The sequence below is a fragment of the Scyliorhinus torazame genome, chromosome 8 (assembly GCF_047496885.1).
Source record: "Scyliorhinus torazame isolate Kashiwa2021f chromosome 8, sScyTor2.1, whole genome shotgun sequence".
Lineage (NCBI taxonomy): Eukaryota > Metazoa > Chordata > Chondrichthyes > Carcharhiniformes > Scyliorhinidae > Scyliorhinus > Scyliorhinus torazame.
The window spans coordinates 79,893,731-79,915,276 of NC_092714.1; the positions used below are offsets into that span (position 1 = coordinate 79,893,731).

The 21,546-nt window shown below is 48.6% G+C and overlaps 1 protein-coding gene across 2 annotated transcripts in view; it reads right to left on the reverse strand.

Annotated features, from left to right (window-relative positions):
* The window catches only part of LOC140427968 (uncharacterized), a 426,464-nt gene that overhangs the window by 352,215 nt on the left and 52,703 nt on the right, over nt 1-21,546 (reverse strand). The window lies entirely within an intron of this gene.

Consider the following 21,546-nt stretch of genomic DNA (forward strand, 5'->3'; position numbering starts at 1 on the left):
AAACAAACTTAGATACATACAAGTTAAAAACTTCCTCCGTAAGGAAACAACGACGTACCCCCAGATATCAGGATATTCACTGATCGAGGAACTGCTGGACGTGCGTGACCTAGGGAACGGAAACTGTGGGGACCTGTACGGACTGTTGAAGGAGGTACGATACCACCTGGATGAGACAAGGTAAAAATGGGAGGAAGAACTAGGCACAGAAGTAGGGGGAATGACTCTGCTTTGAAGCACTGCATAGGGCGATATCCGCCTCAACATGTGCAGGGCTCAGCCTAACACAGCTAAAGTTGGTTCACAGAGCGCACCTAACCAGAACCCGAATGAGTGGGTTCTTTCCAGAGCTGGAGGACAAATGCTAACAGTGCCATGGGAGCCCAGCCAACCACATCCACATGTTCTGGGCCTGCCCCAGACTTGACAGGTACTGGACGACTTTCTTTGAGGCGATGTCCAGGGTTGGGGGAGTGAGGATGGAGCCATGCCAAAAGCGGTGGTCTCGGGGATGTCAGATCAGCCAGAACTCTTTATAGGGAGGGGGCCAACGCCCTAGTCTTCGCCTCACTGATCGCCCACCGGAGAATCCTGCTCATCTGGCGATCAGCAGCACCACCCAAAGCTGCAGACTAGCTGTCTGACTTGGCTGAATTTTTCCAAGTTGGAGAAAGTAAAATTTGCCATCCAGGGGTTGGAAGAGGGCTTCCACAGGACATAGAAGCCATTCACCAACTTGTTCCAAGATCTGTTCAAAGCCAGCAGCCAGTAGAGTAAGGGGGAGGGTGGGGAGGAGATACAAGCAAGCCACGGGATGAAGATGAAGAGGAAAGTGGGGGGGGCATACAAACGACCCACGGGACAAAGAGAAAATGGAGGGAGGGAATGGTAACGGGGGGAGGAAGCAAAGACACACAAAGACCATAAGACGTAGGAGCAAAATTAAGCCATTCGGCCCATCGCCTTTGCTCCGCCATTCAATTATGTCGAATAGATTTCTCATCCACATTCTCCTGCCTTCTCCCCATAACCCCTGATTCCCTTATCCTGCCTTCTTCCATAACCCCTGATCCTCTTATAAATCAAGAAAACAAAAGAGAGACAAGGGACAAAGCCGCAGTGGACTGCTCCGAGGGCAAGCTTAAGCCCATATTAAACTGTAAATAGACACCTGTAAATACGTGCTCTAACTACACTGGGGACTTTAACAGATGTAGGCCAACTAAAGGGAAAGAACATCGCCACAGCGGGAGGGAAGACAAGTGCCTGTAAACCAGGTTCGAATATCCAGCTTGGGTCACTGTCTGTGTGGAGTCTGCACATTCCACCAGTGTCTGCGTGGGTTTCCTCCGGGTGCTCCGGTTTCCTGCCACAAGTCCCAAAGGACATGCTGTTAGGTAATTTGGACATTCTGAATTCTCCCTCCGTGTACCCGAACAGGCACCGGAATGTGGCGACTAGAGGCTTTTCACAGTAACTTCGTTGAAGTGTTAATGGGGCTGGATCAGCACAGTGGGCTAAACAGCTGGCTTGTAATACAGAACAAGGCAGCAGCGCGGGTTCAATTCCCGTACCGGCCTCCCCAAACAGGCGCCAGAATGTGGCGACTAGGGGCTTTTCACAGTAACTTCATTGAAGCCTACTTGTGACAATAAAGATTATTATAATAATTATTATTATATATATGTGCTGATTTCTGTTTGTTGTTTTTTCTTGTTTACTTTTCCCTTTTTGCGCAGTTATGCAATATGTAACTTGGGAACTGTGAAATATAAAATGTGAAAACCGAATAAAAACATTTTTTTAAAAAAATTAAATCAGTTTCATTACATATGACCTACACTTTATAAATCCACAACAACTCCCTCTGATCAGTTGAAAGTTTTCAAGATGTTCAGTCACTCTGTCCTTAATTATAATCTCTAGTAATTTACCAGCAACAAATATTAGGCTAACTGATCTATAACTACCCAATTTCCCTTTCCCAGCTGTCTTAAATAGTGGACTGATCTGCAATTTTTCTTTCCAAAGGGAATATTCTCAAATTGAATAAATTAGGAAGCTCACCTACTTCTTTTAAAACACTATGTTGGAAACCATCTCGTTCTCGGGGTTTGTCACTCTTTACTTCGAACTCCCTGAGCACAACAACCCCATCCATCAAATTCCCTCTATTTACCCACGCCAATCCTTTTCCCTCGATGTTCCCCCCAACAATCTTTATTCTTAGCAGCTAAGCCATCATTAAATCGTAGAATGGTTACAGCGCACACGGATGCCATCCAGTCTGTCCTTGCCATCACTCTGTATGAGCTGGTCCCATCCCCCAGCCTTTTAAACAACATCACTTAAGCATACTACACAAATATAAAGTGTTAGTTGTTAAATTTCTAACAAACTAAGATATTTATATACACGCAAATGCTCATCGCGCTTTGAAACATGAAGCACCCAGAAACCAGTAAAAGCTCTGCAGGAAGGAGACAACATTGCTAAAGGTAGGAAGATTATTATTATGGTATTAATTCATGGATGCTTACAGCTTCACCAATCTACTGATTTCTTGTTGTGCCCACTGGTCTTCACTTCACCATTATTTTAATAATTCACTGGTGTACATTGCCCCATTTAAAAAAAAAAGTTCAATGTACTTATTAATTTGTTGCTACCCGCTTGCTGCTCTATGAATTTATTCAGTCAGTTGTATCTAATGCTCCATCAAGTCCCAAATTCACTGAAGCATAGCTAAACAGGCAGCACTGTTCATAAGTAACCTTTTCATTGTTGTCAGTCAGAAATGATGCAAGTGGTTCACATTGATTTCTGTGGTTTAGATTTTCTTTTGCGATTCTAGAATGACATTTTGTTCTCATTTAAATATTCAATTTTATTCTTTCAATTTTAATCTCAATGTTATAATAATAAAAGCTTCGATTGTCTACTGTTCTGAAGTAAACTGTACTGTCATTACATTCTTTTGGAACATTGAGGTAAAACATTTCAGTCCTGGACTGGTCTTGACTTTCCACATGTAATGCAGTAAAAGACCAGCTCGTAATACTAGAATACGAGATGTCTTCCTGTGGTTACACTTACTTCTGGTATGACTTTTTTTTTAAAAATCCTGCTTTTCCCATCATACTGAATTTAGATGTTCATATAAATTAATTCTTGAAGAGTCCTCTCAACTCTGTGTCCAAGAAAGGTGGCATTATGGCACAGCTTTCCACTGCATCACCTACTTTGGGCCTACTCCCATAGAACCACAGAATTCCTACATCGCAGGAGGCCATTCAGCCCATTGGGTCTGCACCAACCCTCTGAAAGATCACCCTAGGCCCATTCCTTCGCTCTATCCCTGTAACCCAATCTAACCTAAACACCCTTGGACGCGAAACGGCAATTTAGCATAGCCAATCCACCTAACCCGCACATCTTTGAACTGTGGGGGAACAGGAGTATCCAGGGGAAACCCACGCAGACACAGGGGGGAAACGTCTAACTCCACACAGTCACCCAAGGCCGAAATTGAACCCAGGTACCTCGCGCTGTGAGGCAGCAGAGCTAACCACTGTGGTACCGAGCCGGTACTGCATCTCTTATTGCCCAGCATTCTATTTCTCTCCCTCTCACTCTCCCTGAGTTGACTTTATATAAGTCACATTCCATCATTCCCCGCCACAAACCCAAATGCATTAACACTTTTCTCCTGGCTGGGGAGTGCAAAAGCCACTTTCTCAGCACACACATAACTATGACTGTCGTCAGTCATGGTAGGTACACAACATTTTCTTTTACTAGAGAGTGAGAGATCACTTTACCGGATTCCCTTTTGTAGAAGCTTCATTCTCATCAACAGTATACACTTGAAATTAGCCAGCTCCATTCCACACCCTTTAAAGGTGGGTGCAGACTTCCAGTGACGGTGATGTGCTGAGCAGACGCACATCAGGTGGCTCTCCTCCAGAATTTGTCAAATAGGCATTTTTAGGTGAAAATAGCCCCCAAATTTGGCAGCATTACACTAAAAGTCAAGAAAGGGAAGCAACAGAGTCAGCATGCCAGCAAATGGGAGCACAAGGGGCCGAAGAGACGACGGGAGAGCAGGAAAAGGGCATGAACAACAGGTGGGCCAGCAAGCGGACCCACAAGGCGAGGGGGCCCTGGCCACCCCGGAGAGAGGGAGGACGACGACCATAGATTCAGCCTCCCCGCGCACTCAACCTGGAGCTGGATGGAAGGCATTCCTTATGAAGGAATTGGCCGAGTAACAAGGGATTTTCGGTACCTAGGGATCCAGATGGCCAGGAACTGGGGAACCTTGCATAAGCTAAATTTAGTAAGATTGGTGGAGCAGATGGAAGAGGACTTTAGGAAATGGGACATGGTGCCCCTGTCACTGGCGGGTAGGGTGCAGGCGGTTAAAATGGTGGTCCTTCTGCGGTTTCTTTTTGTGTTCCAGTGCCTCCCTGTGATGATTACAAAGGCCTTTTTCAAGAAAGTGAATAAGAGCATTATGAGTTTTGTGTGGGCTGGGAAGACCCCAAGAGTGAAGAGGGGGTTCCTGCAGCGTAGTAGGGATAGGGGGGGACTGGCACTGCCGAGTTTAAGTGACTATTATTGGGCCGCCAACATATCAATGGTATGCACGTGGATGGGGGAAGGGGAGGGAGCGGCGTGGAAAAGACGAGAGATGGCGTCCTGTAGGGGAACCAGCCTAAAAGCATTAGCGACGGCGCCTTTACCGTTCTCCCCGAAGAAATACACCAAAAGTCCAGTGGTGGTGGCAACGCTGAAAATTTGGGGGCAGTGGAGACGGCATAAGGGAGTGACGGATGCCTCGGTGAGGTCCCCGATAGGTAACAACCACAGGTTCGTCCCGGGGAAGATAGATGGGGGATTTAAAGCTTGGCAGAGAGCAGGGATTGTGAAATTGAAGGATTTGTTCCTAGGCGGGACGTTTGAGAGTCTGGGAGCACTGACAGAAAAATATGGGTTGCCACCGGGGAATGCATTTCGATATATGCAACTGAGGGCTTTTGCGAGGCAACAGGTGAGGGAATTTCCGCGGCTCCTGGCGCAAGAGATTCAGGACAGAGTGATTTCGGGGGCATGGGTGGGGGATGGTAGGGTGTCAGATTTCTATAGAGAAATGAGAGACGAGGGGGAGACGATGGTGGAGGAGCTGAAGGGAAAATGGGAAGAGGAGCTAGGGGAAGAGATTGAGGAGGGGCTGTGGGCCGATGCCTTAAGTAGGGTAAACTCTTCGTACTCATGCGCCAGGCTCAGCCTGAAACAATTCAAGGTTCTACAAAGGGCGCACATGACTGGAGCAAGGTTAAGTAGATTTTCTGGAGTGGAGGATAGGCGTGGGAGATGCGCGGGAAGCCCAGCGAACCACACCCACATGTTTTGGTCATGCCCGGTACTGCATGGGTTCTGGGTGGGGGTGGCGAATGTGCTTTCAAAGGTGGTGGGGGTCCGGGTCGAGCCAGGCTGGGGGTTGGCGATATTTGGGGTTGCGGACGTGCCGGGAGTGCAGGAGGCGAGAGAGGCTGATGTTTTAGCCTTTGCGTCCCTAGTAGCCCGGCGAAGGATATTACTTATGTGGAAAGAAGCTAAACCCCCAGGCGTGGAGGCCCGGATAAACGACATGGCGGGGTTTATAAAATTGGAGCGGATAAAATACGCACTAAGAGGTTCGGCTCAAGGGTTCACCAGGCGGTGGCAACCGTTCCTCGACTATCTCGCAGAACGATAAGGGAAATGGGAAAGGTAGCAGCAGCAACCCAGGGGGGAGGGGGGGGGGGGAGGGAAGGGCCCATCCGGGCCCTCAGGGGTTTTGTACAGGTGTTTGTATACGAGTTATTTATATTGGTTTTTGTGAATTTATTATTTTGGATATTGGCTAGTTTTTATTTTTGTTGCTGGCAGTTGCCGTCTAGTTAATATATTATTTATTCTTTTTTAAAAAACGGTCATCATCATTATTTATATTGTTTTAAAGTTGCAAAAGGGGAAAATTTTGTACTGTCTTTGTTTGACCGAAAAATTTGAATAAAATATATATATTTTTTAAAATGAAGGAACCGGCCGTGATGAGGGAGGCGATAAAAGTGGAAATCCAGGTGGCGGTCAAGGTGGCATTTACAGAGGTATTGGTCGCCATGCAAACGGCGATCAATGGACTGGGGAAGAAGGTGAACACCCAGGAAAAAAGGATCCTCGAGCTGGAGAAGGGATGGACCAGAACAACAGGATTGTCGCCCTGGAGGCCAAAATCAAAAGGTTGGTGGCGACCCAGGGGAGCTTAAAAGGAAAATATGAGGACCAGGAGAATAGATCCCAACGACAGAACATTCGGATTGTGGGTCTGCCAAAGGGGATTGAGGGCAGGGACCCAATGGCCTAAGTGGCCCAAGTGTTGGGCAGCCTGGTCAGAGGGAATGCTTCCCCAACCCCACCCCCAGAGATCGACAGAGCGCACAGTTCGCTCAGGCCGAAGCCCAAGGCGGGGGAACAACTGAGGGTGATTATAGCGACATTGCATTGGTATCAGGATCATAAGAGGATCCTGAGGTGGGTGAGACAGACCAAGGCAAGTAGCTGGGAAGGACACAGAATCTGGGTCTATCAAGACATTGGAGCGGACTTGGCAAAACGCAGGGCCGAATTTAACCAGGCGTAAAGTTTGGAATGCTGTTCCCAGCCAGGCTCTGGGTCACGTTCCAGAAGAAGGAACATTATTTAAATACCCTGGCGGGGGCGGACGAGTTTGTTCGGACGATCGGCCTGGTTAAGGGGCAAGTAAAGCAAAACTGAAAGCGAGGCAGAGGAGGAACTCAGGAAAAAAAGAACTACGATGGACATCAGAATGACCGGTTCACAGGGAAGGGTGGGGGCAGCAGAACGCAGGGGAGGGTGAGGCACAGGCAGAGGGAGCAGACAGTCAGCGGGCATAAGACAGGGGTAAGACCAGCCCTGGCAGGGAGGGAGCGCCTGGCCGGGGGGGGGGGGGGGAGGATAGTAAGGGGGAACAGGGACGGGAGAAGGAACATAAGGGGAACACGAAGAGAAAAAAGATTTGGTTTCAGCAGGTAAAGTGAGGTTGAGGGAATGAGATGGCACCATAAGCAGCCACTTTGGAGAGTCCCTAAACAAAGGGAAACCCCAGAGTGCAGGGGCGCGTCCACCAGGTAAGTATGGTTGATCCCGCAGGTAGGGGGAGACGGACACCCCCACTCCCCCAACCAGGATTATCACCTGGAATGTCAGGGGACTTAACGGCCCAGTGAAAAGGTCCAGAGTGTTTGCCCATTTAAGAAGTTTGAAAGCCAACATAGTCTCCCTGAAAGAGACACACCTGAGGGAGAAGGAACGACTGCAGGTAAGGAAGGGCTGGGTGGGACAGACCATTCACACTAACTGATCATGGGGGGCAACTTCAACTGCTTACAGGACCCACTGACAGCCTGACCAAGCCCCAAAACGGGGGAAAAAAACGCATGGCTAGGGAACTGGGAACTTTCATGGAGCAACTGGGAGCAGTGGACCCATGGTGGTTCCTACACCCCGGTGAGAAGGAATTTTCATTCTTTTCGCCGGTGCACAAGGTATGCACCCGTATTGACATCTTTACAATGGAGAAATCGGTGCTTCCAGAAATAGTCAGAGCGGAATACTTCGCGATTATCATCTCCGACCAGGCTCCACATTACATGGATCTGAGGTTGGAGACTGGCCAAGCCCAATGCCCCGCAAGTAGGTTGGGCACAGGCCTCTTGGCCGAAAAGGTCTTCTGCCAGAAAATATCACAGACCATAGGCGAGTATATCAGTAACAACCAGAATGGGGAAGTCTCACCTTTCATGTTCTGGGAGACACTGAAGGCGGTGATTAGGGGACATATTATAGCCTCCAACGCTCGTGGAGACATGGAAGAGAGGGCGGCTAGGCAACAACTGATCGACTCCATCCTGGAAGTCGACAGAAAATACTCCAAAGACCAAACTGTAGAGCTTCTGGCCGAGAGGAAAAGCTACAAATGGACTTTAACCTGCTATCCACCAGGAAAGCAGTGCATCAACTCCGCCAGACACGAGGGAACTTCTACGAACACAGAGAGAAGGCCTGTTGGCTCACCAGCTGAGAAAGCAGGCAGCCACGAGGGAGATAGTGCAGGTGAAGGATAGCAGAGGCGGACTGATAGCTGAACCAAAAAAGGTCAACCAAGCATTTGAGGCCTTCTACCAGGAACTGAAGACCTCTGAACCTCCCAAACTAGCCCAAAGCAAATTCCACTACTTGGGGATCCAGGTAGCCCATGACTGGACACGGATGGGTCGGTTTCCTCTGGGTGTTCGGGTTTCCTCCCACAGTCCAAAGATGTGCAGGTTCAGTGGATTGGCCATGCTAAATTGCCCTAAGTCCCAAAAACATGTTAGGTGGGGTTACTGGGTTATGGGGATAAGGTGGAGGTGTGGGCTTGAGTGGGGTGCTCTTTCCAAGGGCCGGTGCAGACTCGATGGGCCGAATGGTTCCTTCTGCACTGTAAATTCTATTATCTGGATCCACAAATGGAACCTGACCAGTCTGGCACAGGAAGTTAAAAAGAACCTACAGAGATGGGCTGCACTCCCGCTTTCCCTAGCTGGGACAGTGCAGACGGTTCAGATGAATGTGCTGCCAAGGTATCTCTTCCTATTTAGATCCATACCGATCTTGATCCCCCAGGGCCTTTTTCCAAGTAATAAACAAAATGATCATGGCGTTTGTGTGGGGGGGCTGAAAAAACCCAAGGATCCCCAAGATTACACTGCAAAGGAGAAGAAACATGGGCGACCTGGCCCTTCCAAACCTGCAATACTACCACTGAGCAGCCACAGCCGAGAGGGTGAGGGGATGGATACAAGAACCAAATGCGGAATAGATGAGGCTGGAGGAGTCCTCCTGCAAGAGAACGATCCTCATTGAGGACATGGAATCAAATGAGACAACATTTCAGTTTAACTGAGATGGCCCCCATCTGCGGTAACCACGAATTCCCACCAGCCATGCTGGACGGCACCTTTAAGAAGTGGAGACAGGACGGGGGGGATGCTAGTGGCCAGGGACTTTTACATGGGAGTCAGACTCGCAACCCTAGATGCACTAACGGAAAAAATGGAGTTACCAAAAGTACAGGAGGCCCGCACAACAAAATAAAAACTTTCTCCGCAAGGAGACAATGAGGTGCCCAGGGCCCCTAGAGGCACTTTGCTGGAGAAGTAGGGAGAAGGGAAACTGTGGGTACATTTACGGACAACTTCTCGAAAAGGCACGAATCATTAGACGAGGCAAGACGGAAATGAGAAGATGAGTTCGGGACGGAAGTAGGGTGGGGACTCTGGAATTAAGCACTAAGTACGGCCAACTCCACCTCCTCCTGTGCAAGGCTCAGCCTCATGCAGTTTAAAGTGCTGCTCAGAGTGCACCTAACCAGAACCCGAATGAACAGGTTCTTCCCGGAGGTGGGGACAAATGTGAACGGTGCCAGGGAGGCCCGGCCAACCGCGCCCACATGTTCTGGGCCTGCCCCAGACTTATCGGGTACTGGGCAGCCTTTCAGGTGATGTCCAAAGTTGTGGGGGTGAGGGTGGAGCCATGCCCGAGAGTGGCAATCTTCGGGATTTTGGACAGCCAGAACTACATATGGGGAAGAGGGCAGATGCCCTGGGCTTTGCTTCCTCCATCGCACGCCGGAGAATCCGGCTCGGCTGGCAATCAGCAGCACCACCCACAGCTGCAGACTGGCTGGCAGACCTGTCGGAAATTCTCTACCTGGAGAAGATCAAGTACACCATCCGAGGGTTGGACGAGGGCTTCCACACAGCGTGGGGGTAATTTGTCAGCCTGTTCCAAGACCTGTTCAAAGCCAATAGTGATGAGGAAGAAAGGGGGAGGGGAGGCCAATGAGCGCAGAGAAGTGCATTCAGAGTAGAGCGGAACAAGGGGGGAGGCAAGGAAGGAACCCAAGGGAATATCAGGGATTGACATGAAAAAAGAGATGAGGAGGGGGCAAAGAACCCCCCTGCACCCTCTCCGCCCTCAGCGAACCCACAAGGATTACAGCAGGAATCACAAAATGAAGGAAAAAAGTATAACAATACGACACCTAGGGCGAAAGATGGGGCTAATAATGATAATAATCTTTATTGTCACAAGTCGGCTTACATTAACACCGCAATGAAGTTACTGTGAAAAGCCCCTAGTCGCCACATTCCGGTGCCTGTTCGGCTACACAGAGGGAGAATTCAGAATGTCCAAAATACCTAACAGCACGGGCGAAATTCTCCGGAAACGGCGCGATGTCCGCCGACTGACGCCCAAAACGGCGCAAATCAGTCGGGCATCGCGCTGCCCCAAAGGTGCGCAATGCTCCGCATCTTTGGGAGCCGAGCCCCAACCTTAAGGGGCTAGGTCGGCGCCGGACGAATTTCCGCCCCGGCAGCTGGCGGAAAAGGCCTTTGGTGCCCTGCCAGCTGGCGCGGAAATGGCATCTCCGGGCGGCGCATGCGCGGGAGCATCAGCGGCCGCTGACGGCATTCCCGCGCATGCACAGTGGAGGGAGTCTCTTCTGCCTCCGCCATGGTGGAGACCGTGGCGGAGGCGGAACCCACGGATCGGTGGGCCCCGATCGCGGGCCAGGCCACCGTGGGGGCACCCCCCGGGGCCAGATCGCCCCGTGCCACCCCCAGGACCCCAGAGCCCGCCCGCGCCGCCTTGTCCCGCCGGTAAGGTAGGTGGTTTAATTTACGCCGGCAGGACAGGCATTTTAGCGGTGGGACTTTGGCCCATCCGGGCCGGAGAATCGCCGGGGGGGCCCGCCAACCGGCGCGGCGCGATTCCCGTCCCCGCCGAATCTCCAGTGCCGAAAACTTCGGCAACAGGCAGGGGCGGGATTCGCGCCAGCCCCCTGCGATTCTCCGACCCGGCGGGGGCTCGGAAAATCTCGCCCCACATCTTTCGGGACTTGTGGGAGGAAACCAAAGCCCCCAGAGGAAACCCACACAGACACAGGCAGAACATGCAGACTATGCACAGACAGTAACCCGAGCCGGGAATCGAACCTGGGACCCTGGCGCTGTGAAGCAACAGTGCTAACCACTATGCTACCGTGCATGTTTTTGTGCTAGACAGGAATCTCTAACGGTTGCAATGCATACATTTGTTCCTTAAATATTAGCCATTCCCTATCCACCATTATTGCCTTTTAATGACGTTCCCCAATCTATCTTAGTCAATTCTCACCTCATATCTTCGTAGTTTTCTTTGTTTAGATTTCGGATCCTTGTTTCAAAAAATATTTTTATCATTTGTCATTTTATACAAAATTACAAACACTAATAGTAAACCCCCTCTTGAAACAAGCCCCCCCTGCCCACCATTTGCCACCCCCCCCCCTGCCCCCACACATACACACACGCAGCAGCTAATGGTATCAATTCCTTGAAATACAATATAAATGGTTGCCATCTCCGGTAGAACCCTTCAATAGACCCTCTGACGGTATATTTGATCTTCTCGAGGTTCAACATCTCCATTAAGTCCTTTAGCTATGCTGAGGCACTAGGTGGCATTGCCATCTTCCAACTCAACAGGACTCGCCTCTGCGCAACCAACGAGGTGAAGACAAGGACATCTGCCCCCATGCCCATCCACAGCTCCGGCACATCCGAAACCCCAAATATAACTGCTAAAGGACAGGTCTCCAGTTCAAAGTTCAGGATATCCAACATGGTGCTGAAAGAAAGAGACCCAAAAACCCACAAGCTTGGGACAGGATCAGAACATGTGCTTGTGACAGCGCTCGTACCTATCCTCAATCCCTGCAAAGAAACAACTCATTCTGGCTTTAGTAACCCTAAACATGACCTTGAGCTGGAAAAGGTTCAGCCTCGCACCCGATGGCGTTCACGCTTCAAAGGGCCTCACTCCACACCTCCTCCACCAATATAGGCCCCAGCTCTTCCTTCCATTTGGCCTTCACTCTTTTCACTGAAACCAGATCCTCACCAAAATTCGTCTATATACGACAGATTACTACCCTTTTATGTACCCCCTAACAGGAAAAGTCTTCTCCAGCAAGGATAATGGCAGCACCACCGGGAACGCCGGGAACATCCATCTATCAAAATTTTGTACCTGGAAGTACCTCAACAAGTCCCAAGTCCAAGAACCCAAATTTCTCTTTTATTTCTTCCAGGCTAGCAAACCACCACTCCAGGAATAAATCACTCACTCTCTCCAGCCCCTTGCCCTTCCACACCCCAAATGTACCATTCCCAAATATAGCACCCAACCTTTCCAGCTTAAACAAGTGGTTAACACAAATGGGGACCAACCTTGACACTGGCCCCAGCTTAAATTGCTGACGGACTTCCCTCCATATCCTTAAAGTGGAGACAACAGCCGGGCTTTCCCCAAAGCAAGCTTTTAACCAGTTTCACATTCCACATACACTTGGGCTTTAAATGGGTTAAAATCTGGCACCTAGAATGTAGGATTCCTCCTTATTCTGATGCCATTGGACTGCACTCGCTAATATTCCCACCACATAGACTACCATTCTTACCACACTGCTCCAATTCTGCAAGACCTCCTCCCCAATTGTCCAATACAGTTCTGTTCTTGCAACACTCCATCACAATTCCCATACCCCTAGATAGCCACCTTAAAGTAAAATCACATCATGCCCTTTCCCCTTCTTCTACATTTCTCCTCCCAATTTGCAACACTGAATATCTTCCCCATTATCATCATCTGGTTCCTGGACTTCTGAAAAAAATATCTACACTTAATTAGGTAGCTAAACAAGCAAAATATTTCAATTTTGCAATCACAAATCAGTGACCCCTAGAATATACCATATGTTATATTGCGCAAAACAGAAAGTAATCTGACTCAGCATGAGCACTCACAGGACAGGCACTTGAATCCATAAAAACAAGTGTCCACAGGCACAAAGCGTACAGTTTTTTTCCACATGATCACAATCTAAATACAAAAGGAGGAAGACTGTATGTTCCATCTATTTATAAAACCTAGTTTCCCATAACAACATGGAACTGTTTCTTAAATTACTCCAAGTTTTTTGTTTCCATTACCCACCCAGAAATCCATTCCATTTGTTGATCATTCTTTGTCAGAAAGTTCCTTCATATCTGGCATAAATTTGCTTTTTACCAGTTCAACCCTGTAGTTCTTTGTACTGTAGTTTAATTTGAAACCATACTCTAAATCTGCCTTGTGTATACCATTTCCTATCTTATTTTTTTATTTTTTCATGCAATGCGGGCTTCGCTGGCTAGACTAGAATTTATTGTCCGTCCCTAATTGCCCTCAAGAAGGTGGCGGCGAGCTGCCTTCTTGAACCATTGAAGTCCATATTTTATAGGTACATCCATAATGCTTTTCGGACACGGTTTTGGCCCTGCAACAGTGAAAGAATGGCGATGTATATCTAGCAATTTATACCTTCACCATTTTCCCTCCCTGTTGTCTATCAAAGCTGAACAGCACTTTTCCAGTCTCTCCGTGTAATTCAAACTCCTGATACTAGAGATCAGTCTCATGGTTCTCTGCTGGACTGCTTGATAATTTTATTGATTGAAATGCAAAATAAATCAGACAGTTAGGGTCATGGAGCTTCAACTCAAAATGCCAGTCCTTTAGATCTTCCTCTATGAGGCGTGCAATGAAAAACAATTGAGTTGGTGTATGTTACAAGATTGTAGCCTGCACTAGATATGTTGTACCATTGTTCTCACTGGTAAACAGGTTCCATATTCCTATAAACAGCAGTTTACCTTTACTGCTCAATATCTCATATGGCACCATGACCTGCAGTTCATAGCCATGAGAGGCACGATTCTGTGCATTTCTCCCATCTTCCAATAAACACACAGTAAAACAAAACAAATTTTAAACCCAAAGGCTGATTATTTTACACATATTTAGAGCCGGTTTAGCTCACTTGGCTAGACAGCTGGTTCGTGATGCCGGGGAAGTCCAGCAGCGTGGGTTCAATTCACGTACCGGCTGAGGTTATTCATGAAGGCCCCGCCTTCTCAACCTTGCCCCTCGCCTGAGGTGTGGTGATCCTCAGGTTAAATCACCACCAGTCAGCTCTCCCCCTCAAATGGGAAAGCAGCCTATGGTCATCTGGGAGTATGGCGACTTTACCATACCTAGTTAGAGCAAATAAAATGTTAGGGTTTTCAATCTACTGCATTAAGCACTTTGTGACATAGAAATGTGAAGTCCTTTGTAATTTTCTGTTTTATTATGGATGCATATTTATGAAAAATGTTTCAATAAATCACAACAATATGATGCGGGAAGTAACATCCTGGTTAAATTTAAATCCAATTCCAAAAGGCTCTGCTGTCAATCCACCCTTGTGAGCAGAGTTCAACTTAACAAGCATCCTATTATGAACTAATCAAAAGCAGCCCTGACAAATGTTCCCAAATCACAAACCATGACAGATGTAACAAGTTCTCTCAGTTTTCCCTCATACCCTGCCATCCTTTTCTTATTCAAGCAGGTGGAAGACATTCTCCTCTGAAAAGTATTTCAAAAGGCTGAAAATGTAGCACTGCTATATCAAAATTGCTGTTTATCTATCTTGTAAACAGTAAGAGCAGCACGGTGGCGCAGTGGGTTAGCTCTGCTGCCTCACGGCGCCAAGGTCCCAGGTTGGATCCCAGCTCTCGGTCACTGTCCCAGATTCCCCACTGTGCACATTCTCCCTGTGTTTGCGTGGGTTTTGACCCTACAACCCAAAGATGTGCAGGCTAGGTGGATTGGCCACACTAAATTGCCCCTTAATTGGAAAAAAAATAATTGGGCACTCTAAATTTTTTTTTTTAAAGTACATAAGTAACTAGAAACAGGAGCAGACCATTTAACCCCAAATCCTGTTCCACCATTAATTGAACTCATGACTGATCTGCGACCCCAACTCCATAAACACACCTTTGTCCCATATCCCTCAATGGGCTGGATTCGCCATTATTGGGACTATGTCCCCACGCCGGCATCAAAACGGCAGTGGTTTACGCCAGAAAAACTGGCATCAAAGGGACACGAATTCCCAGCCCTGCTGGGGACTAGCAGGGACCCGGAGTAGATCTCGCAGCTTTTGCTGCAGGTACGGGCCCCCGCACGTCTGGGTCAGAGGCTGCGTATACGCACGGTGGCGGCCTTCAGCGGCTTTCCCATGCTTCATGGCGGACTCGGACCGCGTAGCTAGACTCAGAAAAAAGACCCCACGATCAGCCGCGCGCCCGACCCTCAACCCCTGCACAAACATTCCCCGGCTGCCTATAAGGCCCCCCTGGCCTCCGATCGGCCTGCCCCCGACCTGGGCGGCCGCAGACCGAGTCCGCAGCTGCCACGCGAGTAACCCGACCGGCTAGAGCACATTAGTTCCGCGCCGACAGGACGTCGGCCGGTTCAGGGTGGAGAATGGCTGAGCGGGCCTCTGGCAATGGCCCCAGGTAGGTCCCAGGCGGCGCGGCGTGCGCTTTTCGGGGCCCGCAGAATCGGGGAACCGGCACCGGTCCCGATTTCTTGCAGGAACATGGATTCTCCGCCCCTGCCTCGGCCGCGATTTTGCACGAGGATGTGGAGAATCCAGCCCAATATCTTTGGCGAACTAAAATCTCTCTATTTCAGTTTTAAAATTAACTGATCCGGCACCAACTTGCATTTGTGGAACAGTTCCAAATGTCTACTAGTCTGCATGTGTAGAAATGTTTCCTAATTTCACCCTTGTAGTCACAATCAGCTCCATTTGAAAATGCCAGTCTGGCTCCAATCTTCAGACTATCATTCCTGGTCTGATAGTCCCTGACTGGTTCCTGCTAAATTTAATCAGTGAGAGAATATGATTCCTTCCTTAGTAACATTTCAAAGAAACACAGTTCATTGAAGCACCTTGTGCTGCAACAGAATAATGGGGTGCAGTTTTGACTCTTGCATTCCACTAGGTTGCTGCACAGCTGTGGGAATGTGCTAAAGTAAAGCTCTGTACCTCCCCACAGGGAAAAATTAAGAGCAAAACATATCACTGCGCTCACCTCAACCACCTCTTAACTGGGGTTATTTACAAGATTGCATCAATAGAATGTCATTTTATTGGAGACCCTAATTATCTGTCGATTACTGACTCTATAGCGCATTTAGTTGCCCCAAAATATAACTTGTGATGAGCTGGGGTTATTTGCAAGATTGCATCATTAGAATGCCACTATATTGGAGACCCTAATTATCTTGCAAGTAAAGCAACAGTTATAATTTAGCCAGAGTAAACAGCATATTTAGGTGGGGAAACCAGACAAGATTAGCCGAAGATTGCACGGGACTAAAACACTAACTCTTTCAGAACTGCAATTTAAAGAATTCTCACAACTGAAAAATTACAATGTACCCAAAAAGAGGTTTTTGTCTAAATTTTAAATTAATTACCCACTAAATGGTGTTCCTCCTCCCCACCTACATCATCCATCTTCATTTAGAGGATAGAAGATCCTGTCCATGAGCATCTTCACTGATGTTCAAGTCCTTGATATGGTCTGGTTGCACAGAGAACAGGTGAACCTCTAATACCTGCTGCAAGTCTCCGTTAATCATGTAAATACTTAGTCAAGATCAATCCTTAATGCATTGCTTCATCCTGATCCCTCAGCCCTAATCCACTGAACAGATGGTCATCCAACTTCCCTCCATGGTCCCCAAGTTAGTTGTTATTATTAATGGTTCCCGTTTTTAAGATACTATTCCTTTCTCCTTCAAAACTGCTATCATTACCCCTCCTGTCAAAAAACCAACCCTTAGCTCCACCATCCTTACAAATTATCACCCTATCTCCAAACTTCCTTTCCTCTCCAAAGTCCTTGAATATGTTGTTGCCGTACAAATCCGCAACTATCTTTCCCAGAACTTCATGTTTGAATTCCTCTAATCAGGCTTCCACCCGTCACACACCAAAACAGTTCTTAACAGAGTCGCCATTGGCACTCTACGTGACTGTGACAAAGGTAAACTATCTCTATTGATCCTTCTAGAAAATCACCTGAAATGGCTTCTCTTCCTTCTCCCGTATCATTACATCCGGTGACCTTCATGGATCTATCCTTGGCCCACTCCTACTTCTTGTCTACACTTAATGACACATCCAAAAACATAGCGTTAGTTTTCACATAATGCATCCACTTCTATTTCACCACCATGTCTCGCAATTCCTCAGCTTTTGTAAATTATCAGACTGCTTGTCTGACATCTAGTACTGGATGGACAGAAATTTTCTTCCAATTAAATACAGGGAAGATAGATGCCATTGTCTTCAGTCCCCACCACAAACTGTTCCCTAGCTACCAACACCAAACCCATCTTACAACTGTCTGTAGCTGAATCAAACTGTTCAAAACCTTTGTGTTATATTTGACCCCAGCGAAGCTTCCAACCACGTATCCACCCAATCACTGAGACTATTTCCACCTTTGTAACATCACCGCACTCCACCCTTGCCTCAGCTCATCAGTTGCTCAAACCTTCATCCAGGCTTTTGTTTACCTGTAGATTTACTATTCCAATGTACTCCTGATGAGCCTCCCGTTATTCTACCCTTTGTAAACTTGCAATAATCCAAACCACTGCTCCTCATTTGCGGCAAATCTTTCACCCATCACCATTGTGCTCACTGGCCAACAAATGCCTCAATTCTAAATTCTCATTTTTGTTGACAAGTCCCACCAGTGGTTCTCCCCTCCCTGCAGCCCCATACCCCTCAAGGGATATCGCTTCTCATCTCATCTGACCTCTTCAGCACCCATTTTAATTGCTCCACCATCAAACCCTAGGAGATACCATTGGTGGTGGTGGCTTCTTTCTGTCTCATAAGACGTTGACCATTGCCCAGAAACTGAACTGAACTGGCTATATAAACACTGACTACAAGAGCAGGTCAGAGACCGGGAAATCTGTGGCAAGTAGCTCACCTCCTGACGCCCCAAAGACACCATCCACAAGGCACAAATAAGGAGTGTGATGGAGTCACCACTTGCCTAGATGAGTGCAGCTCCAACAACACTCAAGGAAGTTGGCATCATCCAGGACAAAACAGCCCACTTGATCAGCACCTCAACTAGCACCTTCTACTCACTCCCTCTACCATCAATGCACAGAGATAGCAGTGTGTATCATCTACAAGGTGCACCACCGCACGTTACCAACCATCCTTCATCAGCCCATCCAAACTCGCAACCTCTATTACCCAGAAGGGCAAGGGCAGCAAACACTTGGGAACACCACCACTGCAAGTTCCCTCCAACTCGCACACCAGCCTGACTTGGAACAATTCTTCCATTCCTTCACCCACCCTTAATTACATTATTTAAGGTTATTGTTGAGAATAATGTCAAATGTCCAAAACAAAACAAATGTCAAATCTGCAGCAATGGCAGGCCACATGGGAGGTTTTATTTTAAAACATGTTTACGGTCTCCCTTCCTTTCCACTACCCTCATGTGCGGAAGATGGCACTACATTTCTTACCACCTGCTGCTGTGTACAGTAAGCAATCATGAGAAAAGTCTTGGAACAATTTAACTCATTGACAGCCAGAAAAAATAACCTTGCCCTAGGGAGGGTGCACTCTTCCTCTTCGTGCGCGAGGCTCAGCCTCATACAGTTTAAGGTGCTGCACAGGGCACACATGACCGGGACAAGGATGAGCCGGTTCTTTGGGGGGAGAGGACAGGTGTGTTAGGTGCTCAGGGAGCCCAGCAAACCACACCCATATGTTCTGGGCATGCCCAGCGCTGGAGGAATTTTGGAAGGGCGTAGCTAGGACGGTGGTAGGATCCAGGGTCAAACCGGGCTGGGGGCTCGCAATATTTGGGGTTGCAGGGGAGCCGGGAGTGCAGGAGGCGAAAGAGGCCGGTATTCTGGCCTTTGCGTCCCTGGTATCCCGGCGAAGGATTCTTCTTCAGTGGAGGGATGCGAGGCCCCCAAGCGTGGAATCCTGGATCAACGATATGGCGTATTTAATTCTATTGGGTTCCTTTTTCATTCTGTTGTTGATATTTTGTGAAAACCCCAATAGAAATTACTTTTTTTTTAAAGAAAAAATAACCTGCATTTATACAGTGCCCTGGCATTTACAGAGAAAAGAGGAAAAAAAACAAAGAAAAAGGAATAGAGGAACATACATGGAACCACGATTGGAGAGCTGGGAGCTCTACCTTCAAGGTTGGTGTTTTCAGAAGGTTCTGAGGTAGACAGAGATGGAACAATACAGTTTAGAGAACAAGTTGCAGAAAGTGGGATTCACATAGCTGAAAGCCACAAAACAATGGTTGGTGAAGGGAGGACCTATTGCACAAAAGCCCGAGAAGACAGAACACAGAAGGGGATGCGTGGTTATAGCAGATTAGATGGACAAACTCTGGTGAGACTATGGAGAGTTTTGGAAGCAAAGAAAAGGGGTGGGATTCTCTGAGCCTCGGCGCTGAAATCGCGCTCGGCGCAGGGGCGGAGAATGGGGCGTCAGACCTGTGATCAGGCCCGACGTCTTCCCGCGATTCTCCGCTGACTGGAGAATTGCTGCCAGTCGCGCGGCGGTCGACGCGGCGCCGGTCGGGGGCCATTGAAAGAGGCCCCCGAGGCGATTCTCAGCCAGCAGCTGGCCAAGTTCCCGCCGGCGTGGTTCCCTCATGGTTCCACTCGGCGGGCACTTGGAGTGGCAGCTGTGGACACAGTCCGCGCCCGCCCTGGTGGGGGGGCGGGGGGATCCATCGCCCTGGTGGGGGCAGGGGTATCCGTCACCGGGGGGGGCCTCCAGGACGACCAGGGTTCTGATCGGGGCCACTGATCGGCGGGCACGCGCGATCTGGGGGGGGGGGGGGGGGGGGGGGAGCCTATATTGTTGGGGCCGGCTTGCTGTGTGGGTCCGCCATGTTGTGCGGGCTGCCGCTGCGCGCATGTGCGGACCCACGGCCGTAAGTGCAGGGCCCTGTGTCAGCAGCCGGAGCTGCGGGGGGTACTCCGGGGCCCTGCAAGCCCCCTGCAAAACGGAGAATCACTCTGGCCTTTCTTTAGGAAAGTCCAGAGTGAATTGCGCCCGTTTTCTCGCGGGCGTGGGGGACATAACCCCATTTTCAGAGAATTCCACCCATGGGTTTTGAAAAACAGGTCATAGAACATAGAACATTACAGTGCAGTACAGGCCCTTCGGCCCTCGATGTTGCACCGACCTGTGAAACCAATCTAAAGCCCATCTACACTATTCCCTTATCATCCATATGTTTATCCAATGACCATTTAAATGTCCTTAATGTTGGTGAGTCCATCATAGTATTATTCAAAATTTTTCCAATAAATTTTTACAAAACACTCCAGAAAGGAAAGAAAATATACAAAAGAGAAATACAAAGGACATTACGCCAACACACAAAGCAACTTAATCCTCTCACCATTAAACTATCTAACAAACTAAGAACAAAAATGGGGCAAACGCCCCTTACATAAACCAAAACAAGAAACCCCCCCCCCCCCCCCCCCCCCCGGGTTGCTGCTGCCATCAACCTCCACCTAACGTTCCGCGAGAAAGTCTAGGAATGGTTGCCACCAACTGGAGAACCCCTGCACAGACTCTCAAGGCAAACTTTATCTTCTCCAACCTGAGAAACCCCCAGTTGATCCAAGCCTCCACACTTGGGGGCTTCGCGTCCCTCCACATTAGTAAGATCCTTCTCCGGGCTACTAAAGAGGCAAAGGCCAAAACTCCGGCCTCTTTCGACTCCTGCACTCCCGGCTCGTCTGACACCCCAAATATTGCTATCCCCCAGCTCGGTTTTACCCGAGTATCCAAGACTCTGAACATAGCCTTTGCGAAGTGTGGTATGTATTAGGGGTATTACGGTACCCTGTGATGCTGAGAGGCTATTGGTGGATAGACGCTGGGTCCCGATTGGATCAGCCGCCTACTGGCTCCACCCAGTAAGATGGAGTATAAGAGCCTGGGTTCTCCCAGCAGCCACATTCTGTAACTGTGCTGCTGGGGAAAAAGTCTGCGTAATAAAGCCATCGATTGACTCCTTCTCATCTCGTCTCGTAAGTGATTGATTGTGCTACAATTTATTATGCAGACTTTAAAGGACATGGTGCTCCGAATCACTCCGGAGTGTCTGCGAATCAGTCCCCACGCGGCAAATTCAGCGGCCACTTTTAAACACTGGTTAGCGTGTTTTGAAGGATACCTCCGAACGGCCACCTGCGTACCTACAGAAGACCAGAAAATGCTGGTCCTGCATTCCAGGGTGAGCCCGGAAATCTACACTCTCATAGAAGACGCGGACGATTACCAGGCGGCGCTCGCCATGCTGAGGGGACTCTATGTTCGGCCCATCAACCAGGTTTACGCACGCCACCAGCTCGCAACGAGACGGCAAATCCCTGGGGAATCACTGGACGAATTCTACAGTGCGCTGCTAATACTGG